Source organism: Piliocolobus tephrosceles, chromosome 14 (genome assembly GCF_002776525.5).
Source record: "Piliocolobus tephrosceles isolate RC106 chromosome 14, ASM277652v3, whole genome shotgun sequence".
NCBI lineage: Eukaryota > Metazoa > Chordata > Mammalia > Primates > Cercopithecidae > Piliocolobus > Piliocolobus tephrosceles.
Window position 1 is genome coordinate 106,872,890 of NC_045447.1, and position 15,799 is coordinate 106,888,688.

The 15,799-nt window shown below is 41.9% G+C and overlaps 1 non-coding gene and 1 pseudogene across 2 annotated transcripts; one reads left to right on the forward strand and one right to left on the reverse strand.

Annotated features, from left to right (window-relative positions):
• Window positions 1-7,329: 7,329 nt before the first annotated feature.
• LOC111523318 lies at window positions 7,330-7,706 on the forward strand (annotated as a pseudogene). The gene has a single exon (XR_002725498.3). The product of XR_002725498.3 is annotated as a 60S ribosomal protein L37 pseudogene (transcript).
• A 4,047-nt stretch (window positions 7,707-11,753) lies between these two features.
• LOC111523316 lies at window positions 11,754-15,793 on the reverse strand. Its single transcript, XR_003306719.1, has 2 exons — window positions 12,882-15,793; window positions 11,754-12,569 (listed from the first exon to the last, which is right to left on the reverse strand). It is a non-coding gene; the product is annotated as an uncharacterized LOC111523316 (transcript).
• Between the last annotated feature and the right edge of the window lie 6 nt (window positions 15,794-15,799).

The window sequence follows — 15,799 nt, forward strand, 5'->3', positions numbered from 1 at the left end:
AACAAATGGAAATGTCCACAAATAATGATTTGGTTCATTCATAGTGTATGGTATAGCTTATTCACAAGATAGAATACTATATAGCCACAACACACACTACAACTAATGTATATTATACTCAAAATGAAAGCGTGAGTACCTTCCCATATCCTGGAATATTTGTTGAAAACATGATTTCATGGCTACTACATATTCTCTCTAGAATTCACACTTATAGATACTCATAGATTAATACGTATCTCAAAATGTTACTGGTGGTTGCTGCTGAATAGTAGGGCTCAGCATGCTAATTCTCTTTATCATACTTTTCTGGATTTTACAAAGTTTTGACAATGAGCGTATATTGCTTTAAAATCAGAAAAATAGACTCGAAACAATTACAAAATCAGAAAAATGAATGACACTAAATAAATTTAGACTTGGGGAAAGATGCCAAAAAGGATCTGGCATACCCCATGTACTGCCTCATGTGATCTGAGATGAATTCAAAGCACGTGGGGACGTGCACGTCCAGGGTTGCATAGTCAATCAGGCAGCAGCCCAGCCCGGCCTCTGACTCCAGGAACTTGTCAGTGCCTGCCCCTCTCAGAGGTGTCTTTGTGGACACATGTGGTATTCAGTGGTGTGACAGATGCAGGCTGATCAAGGAATGCGTCTGGTAAACTGCTATGTTAAAAACCTAACAGATCCTTGTCCAGGTGCGGTGGCTCACACCTGTAATCCCAGCACTTTGGGAAGCTGAGATGGGCTCATCACCTGAGGTCAGGAGATCAAGACCAGCCTGACCAACATGGTGAAACCCCGTCTCTACTAAAAATACAAAAAATTAGCCAGGTATGGGGGCATGTGCCTGTAGTCCCAGCTACTTGGGAGGCTGAGGCAGGAGAATCACTTGAACCCGGGAGGTGGAGGTTACAGTAAGCCAAGAGCGCGCCATTGCACTCCAGGCTGGGAGACAGAGCGAGACTCCATCTCAAAAAAACAGCAACAAAAAGAACCTAACAGATCCTGTACTTTCTTCTCAAAAGCTTGACGGATATCATGAGGCAAGTGAAGTACTAGAAGCAAAAGTATACTTTATTGACGTCTACATACATTATTATTAGACCTGACAATGATGCTTTTCATACTCATTGCATTATTTATAAGCCTGCTGGTTATTTAGATTTTAAAAAATCCCCCACAGAGCCTCACATAGTACTATGGATGTAATGATGTCTAATAGAGCCTTTTGCTGTTGCTGTTTTTTGCGCTTGCTTTTGTTGCTCTTTTTCTAAAATAAATAAATAAATAAATAAAAACTTAAATTATAATATTTATCATTTTAATTGATGTGTAGAGTTTTAAAAAATCAAATAGTAATAGAAACAAAATAGCATCCCTTGCGCCTCCCCTCCCTATTGCTCCCTGGTCTTAAATTGTCATAAGAAGTCACGAGAAACCATGTACAAATTGTTAAGCCATTTCTTCTGCCATTTACCTTCCAATTCCTAAGGAATATGCATGTGCTGTTATTTATTTTAGACGTTATCTTTTTCCTCCCTGTCTTGACAGATGTCATCTAGCTCAAGTGCACTTTGCTGTCCCTCCCCCATTCCCCTGGTGTAAGCATACCACAGTCTTTGAGTTCACATTATTATTTGTGTCATATCGATACTGTTCACATAAGCCAGGAAGAGTACAACTTTTTTCTTAAATTATCATCTCTCAAAAAATAACTGTTGTCTACATACCTGTCTTCCAGTGAGCCAGAAGCCTCCCTATGTCAGCAAATCCACTGGTGCCGTGACTTCCCACTGAGCCTCCTGACTTCCTGTTCTGCACTGGCTTGTCTGCTTCCTGGACCTGCTGCACAACTTGCTCCGAGTCTTATACTTGACGTCCTGCTTTTAGATCCCATGCCTTCCATGCCATTGGTTTACAAGTTTATTTTCCTGGGGTACTTCCTTCAGGAACGTTCAAGGAGAGAGCAAAGAAGGTAAACTTTTGCATGCTTGCATGTCTCGAAGTGTCTTTCAGTTGACTGAAAGTGTGGCAGATATGTAGACTACTAAGGTTGAAAACTATTTCTCTTTGAATATGGGGATCATTTTTCTTCAGTTTCCTAGAGGTGCTGCTGAAAGTCAGCTGTCATTCTGACCTCAGTATCGTTATGCATGACGTGTCTGCTTCTCTCTGCAAAGCGCTAACAGACACAGAACAGAAACTGTCTATGTCATCTAAAATTTTCCAGGAGCCACCTTAAAATAAAAAGAAACAAGTGGAAGTAGTTGTAATAATATGTTATATTTAGCCCAATATTTAAAAAATTTTAAATATCATTTTGGCCGGGCATGGTGGCTCAGGCCTGTAATCCCAGCACTTTGGGAGGCCGAGGCAGGTGGATCACGAGGTCAGGAGTTCAAGACCAGCCTGACTAATATGGTGAAACCCCGTCTCTACTAAAAATACAAAACTTAGCCGGGCATAGTGGCGCACGCCTGCAGTCCCAGCTACTCAGGAGGCTGAGGCAGGAGAATTGCTTGAACCACGGAGGTGGAGGTTGCAGTGAGCCAAGATTGCGCTACTGCACTCCAGCCTGGGCCACAGAGTGAGACTTCATCTCCAAATACATATATAATCATTTCAACATATTTTCAAAATGAAAAATATGAATGAGATTTTTACTATTTTGTTTTCTACTAAGCCCAACAATATTCAGTGTCTACTTTACACTTACAGCACATCTCCATTCAGAGTGGCCACATCTCCAGTGCTGAACAGTCAGCCGTGGCTAATGACCACCATATCGAACAGCATTAATTTACAAGCTTTCAGGATTTTCTCTTGATCCCAAATATATGAAAATTTCAGGCCAATATATGTCTAGATGTGGGTCCTCTTCATTGTCATGCTGGGCATCTGTCGAGCCCTTCCAATCCAGAGACTCATACACTGCAACTCTGAGAGGTTTTCTTGAAGACAAAGAACAAAAAATAGTGTTAGTAGTACTATTATCATGCCAACTCTTCACATCCTTTTTCTCTGTTCCTCTTTCTGGAACCCTATTCAGTCAGGTATCAGGCCTTCTGGATTGATTCTCTGAATTAATTGTACTTTCTCTATTATCCTTTTCTGTTTTACTTCCTTTTTGTTCTGCTTCCTGGGACATTTCTTTAATATTGCACTCTAATCCTTATTTGATGTTTTTAGTTCAGCTGCCACAATTTTGTTTGAGGTTTTTCTTCTCTCTTATATTCTAATACCTGTTCTGTTTCATGAATGTAATGCCTTATTTTATTTGTCTGCTGATAGAAAGAAAAGATTTTAAAAGTTTTATTCTGGCTGGGTACGGTATTAAGAAAAGATATTAAAAGTTTTATTCTGGCTGGGCGTGGTGGCTCACACCTGTAATCCCAGCACTTTGGGAGGCCAAGGCAGGTGGATCACCTGAGATCAGGAGTTTGAGTCCAGTCTGGCCAACATGGTGAGACCAACATGTATTTTTAATTTTCTATTAAAAATACAAAAATTAGCTGGGCGTGATGGCGGGCAACTATAATCCCAGCTACTTGGGAGGCTGAGGCATGAGAGTCACTTGAACCTGGTAGGCAGAGTTTGCTGTGAGCCAAGATCATGCCACTGCAATCCAGCCTGGGCAACAGAGTGAGACTCGGTCTCAAATAATAATAATAATAATTTTTTAAAAACAAAACTTTTGTTCTGTTCTCTTCATCACTGCTGTTTCCCCTAACTTCTGTTCTCCTGATATTTGTTCATTTGGGTCCGTGTGTAGTGTAGCATCTTTTCTGCAAAGAACAGGTGATGCTTAGTGGTCTATTCCCCTTCCAGAGGGAGAGACTGACAGCTCAGTAGGGTGTCTGGGAAGACAGCCCAGGCTTGTCAGTCTGGGACTTCTCTACAGGATATTCAAGAGGCAAGCCAAATTAGAAAAAAAAAAATTTTTTTTGGAAGACTCCCAAAACCAGAGTTTGAGACATTTTTTCTACAGTCTTTCGAGATTTTCCCAGTAGATAACCTCCTGCCTGTGGGTAGCCAGGAGAGTTAGGGGTGGAACAGAAGCCTGAGAGCAGAAATAATCAACAAAGAGTTGAAGAAGAGCAGCAAGGATTTTGTTGCTTAGTATGCAGATTTAATTTTAACCCGCCCTCCCTTCCTCCCTTCCCCCTGTCAACCTAAAATAATCAGAAGTCTCAGGCTCCACTTAAAAGAGTTTATCCAAGCGCAAGTGTGAGGGTAACAGACACCAAAGAATGGTGATCATCACTCCTCGGTGTGGGGAAAGGTAAGATCATTCATATAGGTAAAAAAACAGGGGTGCTGAACAGAATTGCAACATTTTCTTTCTTTTTGGTTTGGAGATACAGTATTGCTCTGTGGCCCAGGCTGGAGGGCAGTGGTGTGATCTTGGCTCACTGCAACCTCCACCTCCCAGGTTCAAGGGATTCTCAAGCCTCAGCCATCCAAGCAACTGAGATAACAGGCGTGTGCCACCACGCCCGCCTGGCTAATTTTTTTGTATTTTTAGTAGAGATGGAGTTTTGCCCTGTTGGCCAGTCTGGTCTCAAACTTCTGGCCTCAAGTGATCTGCCTGCCTTGGCCTCCCAAAGGGCTGGGATGACAATTGTGAGCCACTGTGCCCAGCCAGAATTACAACATTGTTTTCATTTTTTAATATAAGATATAAAGCACACACACACAAGTTGGCTGGCCACCATTGACTATACTCTCAGAGTTACTCAACATTTATCACAAAGAGGTAAGGGTCTCTATCTCCAATGTCATTTAGTTGAGGTTTGAATGAAGAATAGGAAGGGTGGTTAATTCTCAACACAAAGGTCAGAAGCAAAGGTCATGCACCAGAGAAGAAAAATAGCATGTGTGTGACTCAGTTTCCATGGCTTAACTGTTTCTGCTGGCATAACCCATGGAGAAGGTCCTCAAACTTTCTTTTCTTTTCACACCTTTTCTCTCTTCCTCCTTTCTTTCCTTTCTTCTTCTCCACCTCCTTCTCCCTCTCTCTCTTTCTCCCTCCCTCTCCCTTTCTCTTTCTCTCTCTCTTTTCAGCACAAACCCTCTCTTCTCACTTGTGTCTGGGGTCCACGTCCGGAGCCTCTACCCTTCCATGGTCTACAGAAACCTACAGCTCTGGCCTGGGGCAATTTCCTGATTTCATGTGTTGGGGGAGGGATCCAGGCAGCAGCCTCTCTGGTGGCAGGACCTTGTCTCACTTGGTCTGCAGGCTGGCGTCTCTCCAATAGACTCAACTACCTCTGCTCCACCACTTCTTCCCTCCAAAAATATCTGTCAAATCCCCTTGTCTGTTGATGTTTCCTTTCCTGTTCTCTTTATCGTTGGAGATGTAACGTATTTTTAAATTCTATTCCTCTAATTTTAGTGAGGTCTCAAAAGGAAGAAGAGTTGAAAATGGCCACTCTTTCTACTAGAATGGAAAGTCCTCCATTCCACACTTGTATACATCATCTGCTCCTGAGTTTTGGCTAGAAAAAGTAATAATTATATTATCCATTATTAAAGACGTGTCTACATGACTCCAATATAATTTGCAAACAGTCCATGGTTATATTCAGTACTGTTACATGTAAAAATGTTTATTTAGAAATAGAATGCTTGTTCCCCAGTGCCACAAAGAAATAGCAAACATAAATGTAATTCTCTCAGCAAGGCCATTTTTACTTTCCGCAGAAAGGGTGCTTATGGAATATGGAACAATGGCGAGAGGACACCTGAACAATGGAGGGAAGCAATTTTTATCCCTTACGCAGTTTGTCCCTGCTACTGTGTCCTGTCTCCATTGGCTGGAGCCAGACCTCACAATCTAAACCAAAACCCGATTGGCTAACAGTTTAAAACTTTTCTAAACAGGTAAAGGCAATAGAAAAACAAAGCAAAAAAGGAAGTTGCTTATGAAAGGACTTACAAAAGTAATAAGATTCCCAAATAAGGAATAAACATTCCCAAATAAGGAAGGGTCATAAGCTGCGAGCTGAGACATGCCTGTGAGCACGTCTAGCACAGATACCTTGGTTAAAGTGCAAGCACATAGAATGTACTACGTGCCTGTGAGCATGTCTAGCACAAAGTTAGTCTTTAAAAGAAACTTTAAATTCTAACACTTAGGATTTTTTCTTTAATAAGAAGGCAAACTTTGAAGAGGAACTTTTTATTTTCTACAAGTGCAGTATACCCAAATCAATACAATATGAAATGTTTTATTTAAGCATATTTAGTTAAGAAGTATTTGTACATTACACCTATTTTTGAAAGATAAAATATGAACAATAGTAAGAATACTAATATGACTGATTGTTTTCCTTGTGACTACTAATACAACTGCTAACACAATTCGATTGGTTGATAAGAATCTTTTTGGGAAAATTTCTCCAACATTTAAAAAATAAAAATGAAAACTTGGTAGTCAGCAGTTTCTTTCTGGGAAATTTATTGTCTATGTTTAAAAATTATAAACTAAAACTTTTAGCTTTGTCTTATGTAAAATTAAATATTTTTATTTACTTATAAATTTAATATTTATGGTATTTTTACCTAATAATTAAATAATGTTTATGTACTTGTCAGGATTCTTCAGGAAACAGAGGATACACTCTTCTGGGATTTAGAAGAGAATCTCATGAAGGGCATATTTCCAGCAGTGTGGACCGGGCTAAAGGAACCAACAGGGGATGTCGAGGGACCCAGGCGCCAGCCAGAGTGGCCTGAGACGGCAAGGGTGGGAAAGCACTGGAGCTGTCATCTTCCTGGGACTCAGTTCTTGACAGGCCGGGAGGGCGTGGAGGTGGAACTAACCTGACAACTCCCTCTGTTTGCTCCCTGGGCTTCACCTGCTGATGAAATCCAACCAAAAGCAAGAGAAGGACGTCAGTGCAGCTGGCCTGCGTGGGTCAACCCCTGAGGCTTGCAGCTACAGAAGGACAGAGAAAGAGCAGAGCAGGGGAGGAAAAGGAACAGAACCAGCTGCCTCACAATACAAAACTGTTGGTGTGGGCTTAATTTGGAGAGAATCGAAAAGCTATTTGGTAACCAACCACTGGACTTGGGATAATGGTATCTCCCATTCCAACTGTTCTCTAAGTTTTCCATTCAATATTTTCTTTAGGTTTATAAATTTTGTGTACCAAGGACTACTTGGTGGTTCTGCTTGCAAAGAACCTATATTTGCACATTTAGGAATTTCTAAACAGAGATGGAGATTAGAGTCTCTTCACAACTGAAGTCAAACAGAAATGTTCATGCTTTTCTTTAAACACTTTCTAGTGTTAGCAAGTTAATTTAAAATGTAAGTGGAGTCTCTGGTCTCGGCTGCAGAAGGGAGATGACGAGGGGAACGTCATCGTTTGGAAAGCGTCGCAATAAGACGCACACGTTGTGCCGCCGCTGTGGCTCTAAGGCCTACCACCTTCAGAAGTCGACCTGTGGCAAATGTGGCTACCCTGCCAAGCGCAAGAGAAAGTATAACTGGAGTGCCAAGGCTAAAAGACGAAATACCACTGGAACTGGTCGAATGAGGCACCTAAAAATTGTATACCGCAGATTCAGGCATGGATTCCGTGAAGGAACAACACCTAAACCCAAGAGGGCAGCTGTTGCAGCATCCAGTTCATCTTAAGAATGTCAGCGATTAGTCATACAATAAATGTTCTGGTTTTGAAAAAAAAAAAAAAAAATGTAAGTGGAAATCCATTCTCAAATCAATGGTAGCCATTTAATTTTGCTGACTTCTTGTGCTTCAGATTTGAAGTTTAGTGATCTCTCAGTAAAATCTTAAATGTTGATTTTCTTTTATGACCTATGAAAGATGACACTTTCACTCAAGTCTTAAGCATGCGAATAAAAATTCACTTTATTATTATTTTTTGTTTGGATTTCATTGAGCTATTTTGGGGTTAATCTTTTGGCCCTCACACATGCAGAACTCCTTCGAGTTCAATGGGTGTTCTGTGCACGGAAGAACTTCAGAACTGGGCCTCTGGTTATTTCTGTAATACTCACTTGAATTGCCTCTGCTTAGTTTTCAAAAGGTGGCTTCCCGGATTTCTATTCATTTGTGCACTGCGCTCTCCCTTTTCCTTTGTAAACTTGGACAATTCATACCCCTACCCTCTCTTTGGTGTCCAGAAGTTCTGGTCTGTGAAGCACTGTTGCTTAGCAACAGGTTAACTGGCTCTTCCTCTCTATGGGGGACTACAAAAAGGCCGGTCAGAACCTCTACCAACTCTCATTTATTGAGGAATACAGATGCAGTTTCTTATGCTGCATTACTGATGGGCCATATGGTGTAAATTCTATCTTTAAGCTATAGCAAGATAGAAAATGCATGTTTCAAAATCAAAATTTTAAAAATGCACATTGGCATACTTGTTTGGCTTGATTTAAAAAAAATCCATTTACTTAAAAAGAGTGCTTTTAATGAAATAAGGTACACATTCCCCCTGAATTAATTAATTAATTAATTTGAGACAGAGTCTTACTCTGTCACCCAGGCTGGAGTGCAGTGGTGTGATCTGGGCTCACTGCAACCTCTGCCTCCTTGGGTCAAGCCATCCTCCCACCTCAGCCTCTCAAATAGCTGGGACCACAGGTGCATGCCACCACACCTGGGCAATGCTTTTGTATTTTTGATAGAGACAGGGTTTCACCATGTTGCCCAGGCTCCTCTGGAACTCCTGAGCTCAAGCAGTTCACCTGTGTTGGCCTCCCAAAGTGTTAGGATTATAGGCATGAGCGACCACACTTGGCCTCCCCTTGAATTTAAACCAAAAAAACAAAAACAGACCTAAGTTTAAGTTGATTACAAAATCTTTTCCAAAATATCTTCTCTTACTAAAATTTCTTTCATGTAAATATTGTTTGGAATAGAGAGAGGGTGGTGACAAAATAATCTTCCTGTATCTTATATCAAGTTTAAATAGACAGTGGAAGCCAATTTGGGATTCACAAATACAGTACTATGACACTTGGAGAAATAAAAAACTTTTAGAAAGCATCTTTAGGAAATTCTAAGGTTAAATACCATTGAACTGGGGAACAAATAAAGCTAAGGTCAAGTCTGGTATTTTCTCATTCAGTAATAAACAACCACAACATGCAGATTCTTCACCTGTCAAGCAAACAATTCTAAAAACCCCTCTTGGTAGGAAAGGAGATAAAAAATTATATTTAAGAACACCTGTCTGTGCGCGGTGGCTCACGCCTGTAATCCCAGCACTTTGGGAGGCCGAGGCAGGTGGATCACCTGCGATCGGGAGTTTGAGACCAGCCTGACCAACGTGGAGAAACCCTGTCTCTACTAAAAATACAAAATTAGCTGGGTGTGGCGGTGCATGCCTGTAATCCCAGCTACTTGGGAGGCTGAGACAGGAGAACCACTTGAATCCAGGAGGCGGAGTTTGCAGTGAGCTGAGATGGCGCCATTGCACTCCAGCCTGGGCAACAAGACCAAAACTCTGTCTCAAACAAACAGACAAACGAACAAACAAAAAACACCTGATTACCTACAAACAAAAACAAAACAACTCCTCAAGTTTAAATTTTATAAACTTTTTTTAAGTTTTGGGACTTCTTGCTGGCCAGGATGGAGGAGGCACAGCACAGTTCAGTTCTCCCACTCATCAAAACTAAGGATTTTTCATCCAGCCTGGGTGACAGAGCAAGACTCTGTCTCAAAAAAAAAGAAAAAGAAAACTAAGAATTCTAAACAAAACAAAATGCCAACTCCTTGAGGTCTCTGGAAAGTAAATAATGGCATGCAAATTGGAAGACGGAGGGTGACAAAACTTGAAGAAGTCACGAAACAGGCATGTGTTTCCCAGTTTTCTGTACTCCTACCCCTTTCAGGTTTTTTACTTTTATTTTTTGAGACGGAGTCTCTGTCACCCAGGATGGAGTGCAGTGGCACAATCTCGGCTCACTGCAACCTCCACCTCCCAGGTTCAAGTAATTCTCCTGCCTCAGCCTCCCAAGTAGTTGGAATTATAGACACCTGCCACCACGCCTGGCTAATTTTTGTATTGTTAGTAGAGACTGGGTTTCACCATGTTGGCCAGTCTCGAACTCTTGACCTCAAGTGATCTGCCCACCTCAGCCTCCCAAAGTGCTGGGATTACAGGCATGAGCCACCGCGACCAGCCCCTTTAAGCTTTGATATAAAGATAGCCAGCCCCCCAACAACCCCCTGTCAAGCAGCTTCCCAGCTGACATGTGCAGTAAAAACTCCAAGAAGAGCTCGGTCTCTCTGGCCAAAGGACCAGGAAAAGGAGCCCCTGTGAACCAAGGAATGCAGGGGAAATCCCTGTGTTCTTCCTCACTCTCCCTTTCTGTTTCTTTCCCAGCCCTGCTTTGAGGGAGACCCCAGTCATGCTGCCATAAAGAGGCAGATGGGCAACAAAACTCCAAGACGTTTCTGTGAGCCAAGCAGTGTGTGTTGACGCATCCTAGAGAAGAGAGAGCTAGAGGAGGGGAATCCCTAAGTCTGGGTTCCGGGCTGGCACAAGTCCTGGGCTCAGGCCTAAGCCGCACATGCACAGGCAGACACACAAAAGTGAACAGAGTCTTTGAAAATTGAAGAGGTGCCACTGGGACCACCACCACAGAAGGGGAGACAGTTTGTCATCTGAACTGAACTCAGTTGGTTGTCGGCTTACAATCAGTCTTCTCCAGGGGATTTGAACACAAGTTGCAGACTCTCGGGACTTGGTATTCAAAACATCCAGAATACGACCCAACATTACTAGATGCTCAAGGAACCAGGTAAGTGTGACCTATTCGCAAGGAAAAAGACAACCAACACATGTCATTCCAAAAATGACTCGGATGTTGGATCATCAGACAACAACTTAAAACAACTTTTATAACTATTCTCTTAAGATGAAAACAAAGGGCCAGGCTCACTGGCTCACGTCTGTAATCCCATCACTTTGGGAGGCCAAGGCGGGTGGACCACCTGAGGTTGAGTGTTCGAGACCAGCCTGGCCAACATGGTGAAACCCTGTCTCTACTAAAAATATACAAAAAGTAGCTGGGCATGGTGGTGCACATCTGTAATCCCAGCTACTTGGGAGGTTAGGCAGGAGAGTTGCTTGAACCCGGGAGGCAGAGGTTGCAGTGCATAAAGATTGCAGCCTGGGTGACAGAGTGAGACTCCACAAGAAAGAGAGAAAAAGAGAAAGAGAGAGAGAGAGAAGTTCTTGATGGAGACACAGAAGCTACGAAAATTAGAAATGAGAATTCTAGAACTGAAAAAATTATATTTCTGAAGTTAAAAAATGTAATGGATGGACTTAGTAGCAGAATGGAAATGACAAAAGAAAGAGTCAGTGAATTGAAGACAGATCAGATAAATTAACCAGAGGACACTGACAAAATGGATTAAACAGAATGAACAGAACTTGAGGAACCTGGGAGACACCACCAGAAAATCACATATATTTGACACTGGAGTCTCAGAGGGAAAAGAGAAATTGGTGCAGACACAAAAAAGTTTTTAGAAATAATTGCTGAAAACTTCTTAAATTTGACAAACAATAGAAATACACATTCAAGAAACTCAGCAAAATCTAAACAAGATGCTCAGCATAACATAATCGAACTGCTGAAAACCAAAGATTTAAAGAATCCTGAAAGTAGCCAGAAAGAAACCCAATACATTAGGTATAGGGAACAATTCAAATTGCAGGTTCTCTCAGACATATAATAAAACATCGTGTAGGCCAGGATGCAGTGGAACAATATCTTTAAAGCACTCATAGGAAAGAATCATCCACCCAGAATTCTATACGCAGTGCCAATATTCTTCAGGAATGTGGACTTCCTGAAGAATCCGAAAATATGTCCACAAAGTCATTGGAGATCCTCTCTTTAGAAGCTGGGGCCTAATTCCCTTACCCTTGAGTGTGAGCCAGAATGAGTGACTGACTTTTAATGAATAGAATAGATCAGAAGTGACATTTCATGATTCTGAAATTTTAGTTATTATGGTGAACACCAGTCCTCTGACAACATGTGACAACATGGTTCAAATTTGAGTTACCAGAATATATTAATTGTAACTGCATGAAGTTCAAACTTTCTGCTAGCTCCCCAGTCCACAAATCACTACATAATAACAGAGGTACATCATGATCAGTGACCAATCATGTCTCTTCTTTCCAAAACCTGTGGGTGATTGGTCACTGTGCGTCTGTGTTCAGTTCATGCACAGACAGCGAAGTGTGGATTGTGTGGCCTCCTTGCCTCCCAGTGATAAACCCACGTGGCATTTTACACAAATGGATATTCAAAAGAGAAAATGGACAAATAAAGATAGAAGCGCAGCAAAGAAACTCAAAACCGAAAACACTGAAAGTGAATGGAAATCAAACATAAACGGGGTCACTGAAGAAACAGACTGTGGGATGCTGGCCCTGCTGCCGAGAAGGTGAATTCATCCAATAAATGAAGAATGCGGTTGTGATGGAAAGGATGAAGATGTCCCAAGGGAAAGAACGTCAGCAAAAACCTTCACGTTGAACGGACTTGGAGATATGAAGACACTGAAAGCAGAAAGGATAAAATATTAGAAGCTGATCCAAACTTAGAAGGGGCATGACAGGTTTTTGAAACACAGAAAAGGTGCTTGCTGCATATCATAAGGTACAAGACTTTTGAAGAAGGCAAGCACTGTTCAAATGTCTCTTGATGGTTTTTAGGAAGACATCAAACACTTTAATTCCCAGTGTTGCTAATGTTTTAAATTACAGTGCACAAAAATATTTACTGTATTGTTTCCTTATACATTTCTAACAGTACAAGATTACCAATGTTTTGACAATTTTCAAAAGACAGGAAAAAAATCACAATTTTACCCATTAATGATTATTAACAGCACATGGCACAGTTTCAGGTTGGAAGGTCATTTTTACAGTTCTGAACTGCTGTTCAAAGTGAGGACTGTGTTTTATGTTGCGAGACTCTGTGCTCTGCTAAAATTCCCTGAAGAATGTTTCTTTTTTTTCTGTTTTGTGGGGCAGTCAGCCTCGTTAGCCTTAGTCTGCAGGTCCTGCGTTGCCTTCTGTTTGGTAGTGGTGATCCGAGTGTCAGTTCAGAGTGTGGCTGTGTTGCTTGGGCTCTGCCTCTGGTATATGCAGCTCTGGGCTGAGCACAGAATTCTGCTCATGTACAGAATAAGAGAATCCTCTTTTCAGGTCTTTGCGCTTCAGGATTTCCCCCCAGACTCCCTGGCACCCAGGGAGCCCCTTTTCCTCATCCTCTGGCTTAGAAAGATGGGCTCTCTCTCTGATGATTACCTGCCCACTTTCCATTTTGCCAAAAGGAATGCCCCTCAGGCAGAAAGCAGAGAGGGGGAAAAAAAAAGATGGATTAGTTCTACATTCTTCAGACCATAGGGTCATTTTTTCCTGCTTCCTCTGGCTGGAAAGACAGGTTTTCTCTCAGGGTTTTTTTTTTTTTTTTTTTTTTGAGACAGAGTTTCGCTGTTGTTGCCCAGGCTGGAGTGCAATGGCGCAATCTTGGCTCACTGCAACCTCCACCTTCTGCGTTGAAGCGATTCTCCTGCCTCAGCCTCCCGAGTAGCTGGAATTACAGGCATGCGTCACCACACCCAGCTAATTTTGTGTTTTTAGTAGAGACAGGGTTTCTCCACGTTGGTCAGGCTGGTCTCGAACTCCTGACCTCAAGTGATCCGCCCGCCTTGGCCTCCCCAAAGTGTTGGGATTACAGGCGTGAGCCACCGTGCCCAGCCTGACTAGGGTCATCTTTAGGTCAGGACTGAGAGAGAAAAAGTTTAAAAAAGGAAAAAAGCCAGGGATTATAGCCACACTTTCTAGCTGGCAGGGGCCCCATTTACCAGAATGTTTTAAGAAAGTTCCAGACTGTTTTCCCATCAGTGTTATGAGGGGTGCAGTTCTACATCCTTCTCAGCAAACAAATTAACCGTATTTGGCACAGGATTTCTAGACCTGTAGGTTAGGGAAATGTCACAGCACGTTTTGAGGCTGGCAAGCAGTTCTGCATTTCTTAGGAGAATCTGTGAGAAGATGTAGATACTGGCTTCATAATAATAAAGTGAATTTGTGGTATTAAATAAATGGAAAATAAAAGGCAAATGGTACAAATTGAGGGTTCTTGAGATGTTTGGACTACGAAGGGACTACCTAAAGAGTGGCTTAAGATTTAGAAGGCATAGCTTTACAGTCTCTTTGTCTTCTAAGGGCAGGGTATCTTCTGTCTTCCGGGAGAGGGTATAGTAAGTCTTACCAAATATGCAATAAACATGTTGTTTAGGGATGTTCAGCATTCCTTTTCCCTTCCTAAAGGTACTCAGGTTGCTTGCTCAGAAATCGTATATATTCATCCCTGAGAGGTCTGAGAAAAAAATAAAAAAAAAATGTGTCTACTTTTGATGAGATTGTCAATCCAGGAACCTGTCTCCCCATATTAAAGTCAAAGGAACTATATACTGTTTTCACTGCTGGGCGGGGGACTCTTAGTACCTAAGTTTGGTCCATTCTACTCCTTCATGACTTCGAATCTTGAGCAAATGACTACAGTAAGATTGGGGTTCATTCACATCATCAACACCCCAGCTGTATTGTTAAAAGTACCTGTCATTCCTACTTCCCACCCAGTCTTATTCCTGGTTCTCCAAACTTTCATAAATTCTTTTTTTTTTTTTTGAGACAGGGCCTCACTCTGTTGCCCAGGCTGGAGTGCAAGTGGCATGATCTGGGCTCACTCCAACCTCTACCTCCTTGGCTCAAGTAGTCTTCCCACCTCAGCCTCCTAAGCAGTTGGGACTACAGCTGCACACCAGATCTGGCTAATTTTTGGATCTTCTGTAGACAATGGGTTTCACGTTGCCTCAAGAAAAGTAACGTCAGGGTAATATTGTCTTTTATCAGTGACATGTAACTGATTTTAAAATGTTATATAGTGCTTCCTAGTTTAACCAAACTGGAGGCATGTTTTATGTGAGGGGCTGATGTCTCATGAATAACTGCCAAAAGCCTCATTTCTGAGTGCACTGATGCAGTAGATGGATGTCTCAGGTCCCTTAGCTCCCAGATTGGGCCAACTCTCCTTATACCACAGCTGGGACCTGGGAGGAATGGGGAAGTGGGTACAGCTTTCCCAGACTCTCGTTCCACCCTGAGGATAAAGTATTGCAGTAACTTTCTTCCTGCCTTCCAGACACACTTGCATTCTTTCTGGAGCTCTAGTCAACCCTGACCTCTTCCTTTGTCATCAGCAAGGTCACAGGCCTGAGCTGCAAGTCTTAGCTGTTTCCAGAAGGGTGACTGTGTGCTCCCACCTGTATCTGAGGTCCTAGACTCCTCAGAGGAAGCCAGCTTCATGTGATCTAGGCTACTCAAGCCTGGGGCTGGGGCGTTTTCATATCCTGGTATAACAGACTTGCTTCCTCTGGAAAGATCTTTATGGTTTACACAAATGCACAGACCACTGAATAATAGCTAGTCTCTAAAATGTACACCTTAAAATGGCTTTGTACTTATGGAAATTCCTAATTTAAAAAAAAAAAAAAACTCATTTGATTTATATCACATTGTAAAATATAGTTTACTTCAAAATATGATCCTGAAGATTCCATCAGGCAGTGTTTAAGGAATGACTATAAAGTTTGAGCCCTTAACAGAGTATACTCAACTGAGTACTGTCTCTCAAAGCAGTCCCTGTCAATGTTTGTCCATTGATTCCATAGCAGCTCCCACTGCCCACCCTGCTTGAGAAGCCTCTTTGAGAGTTG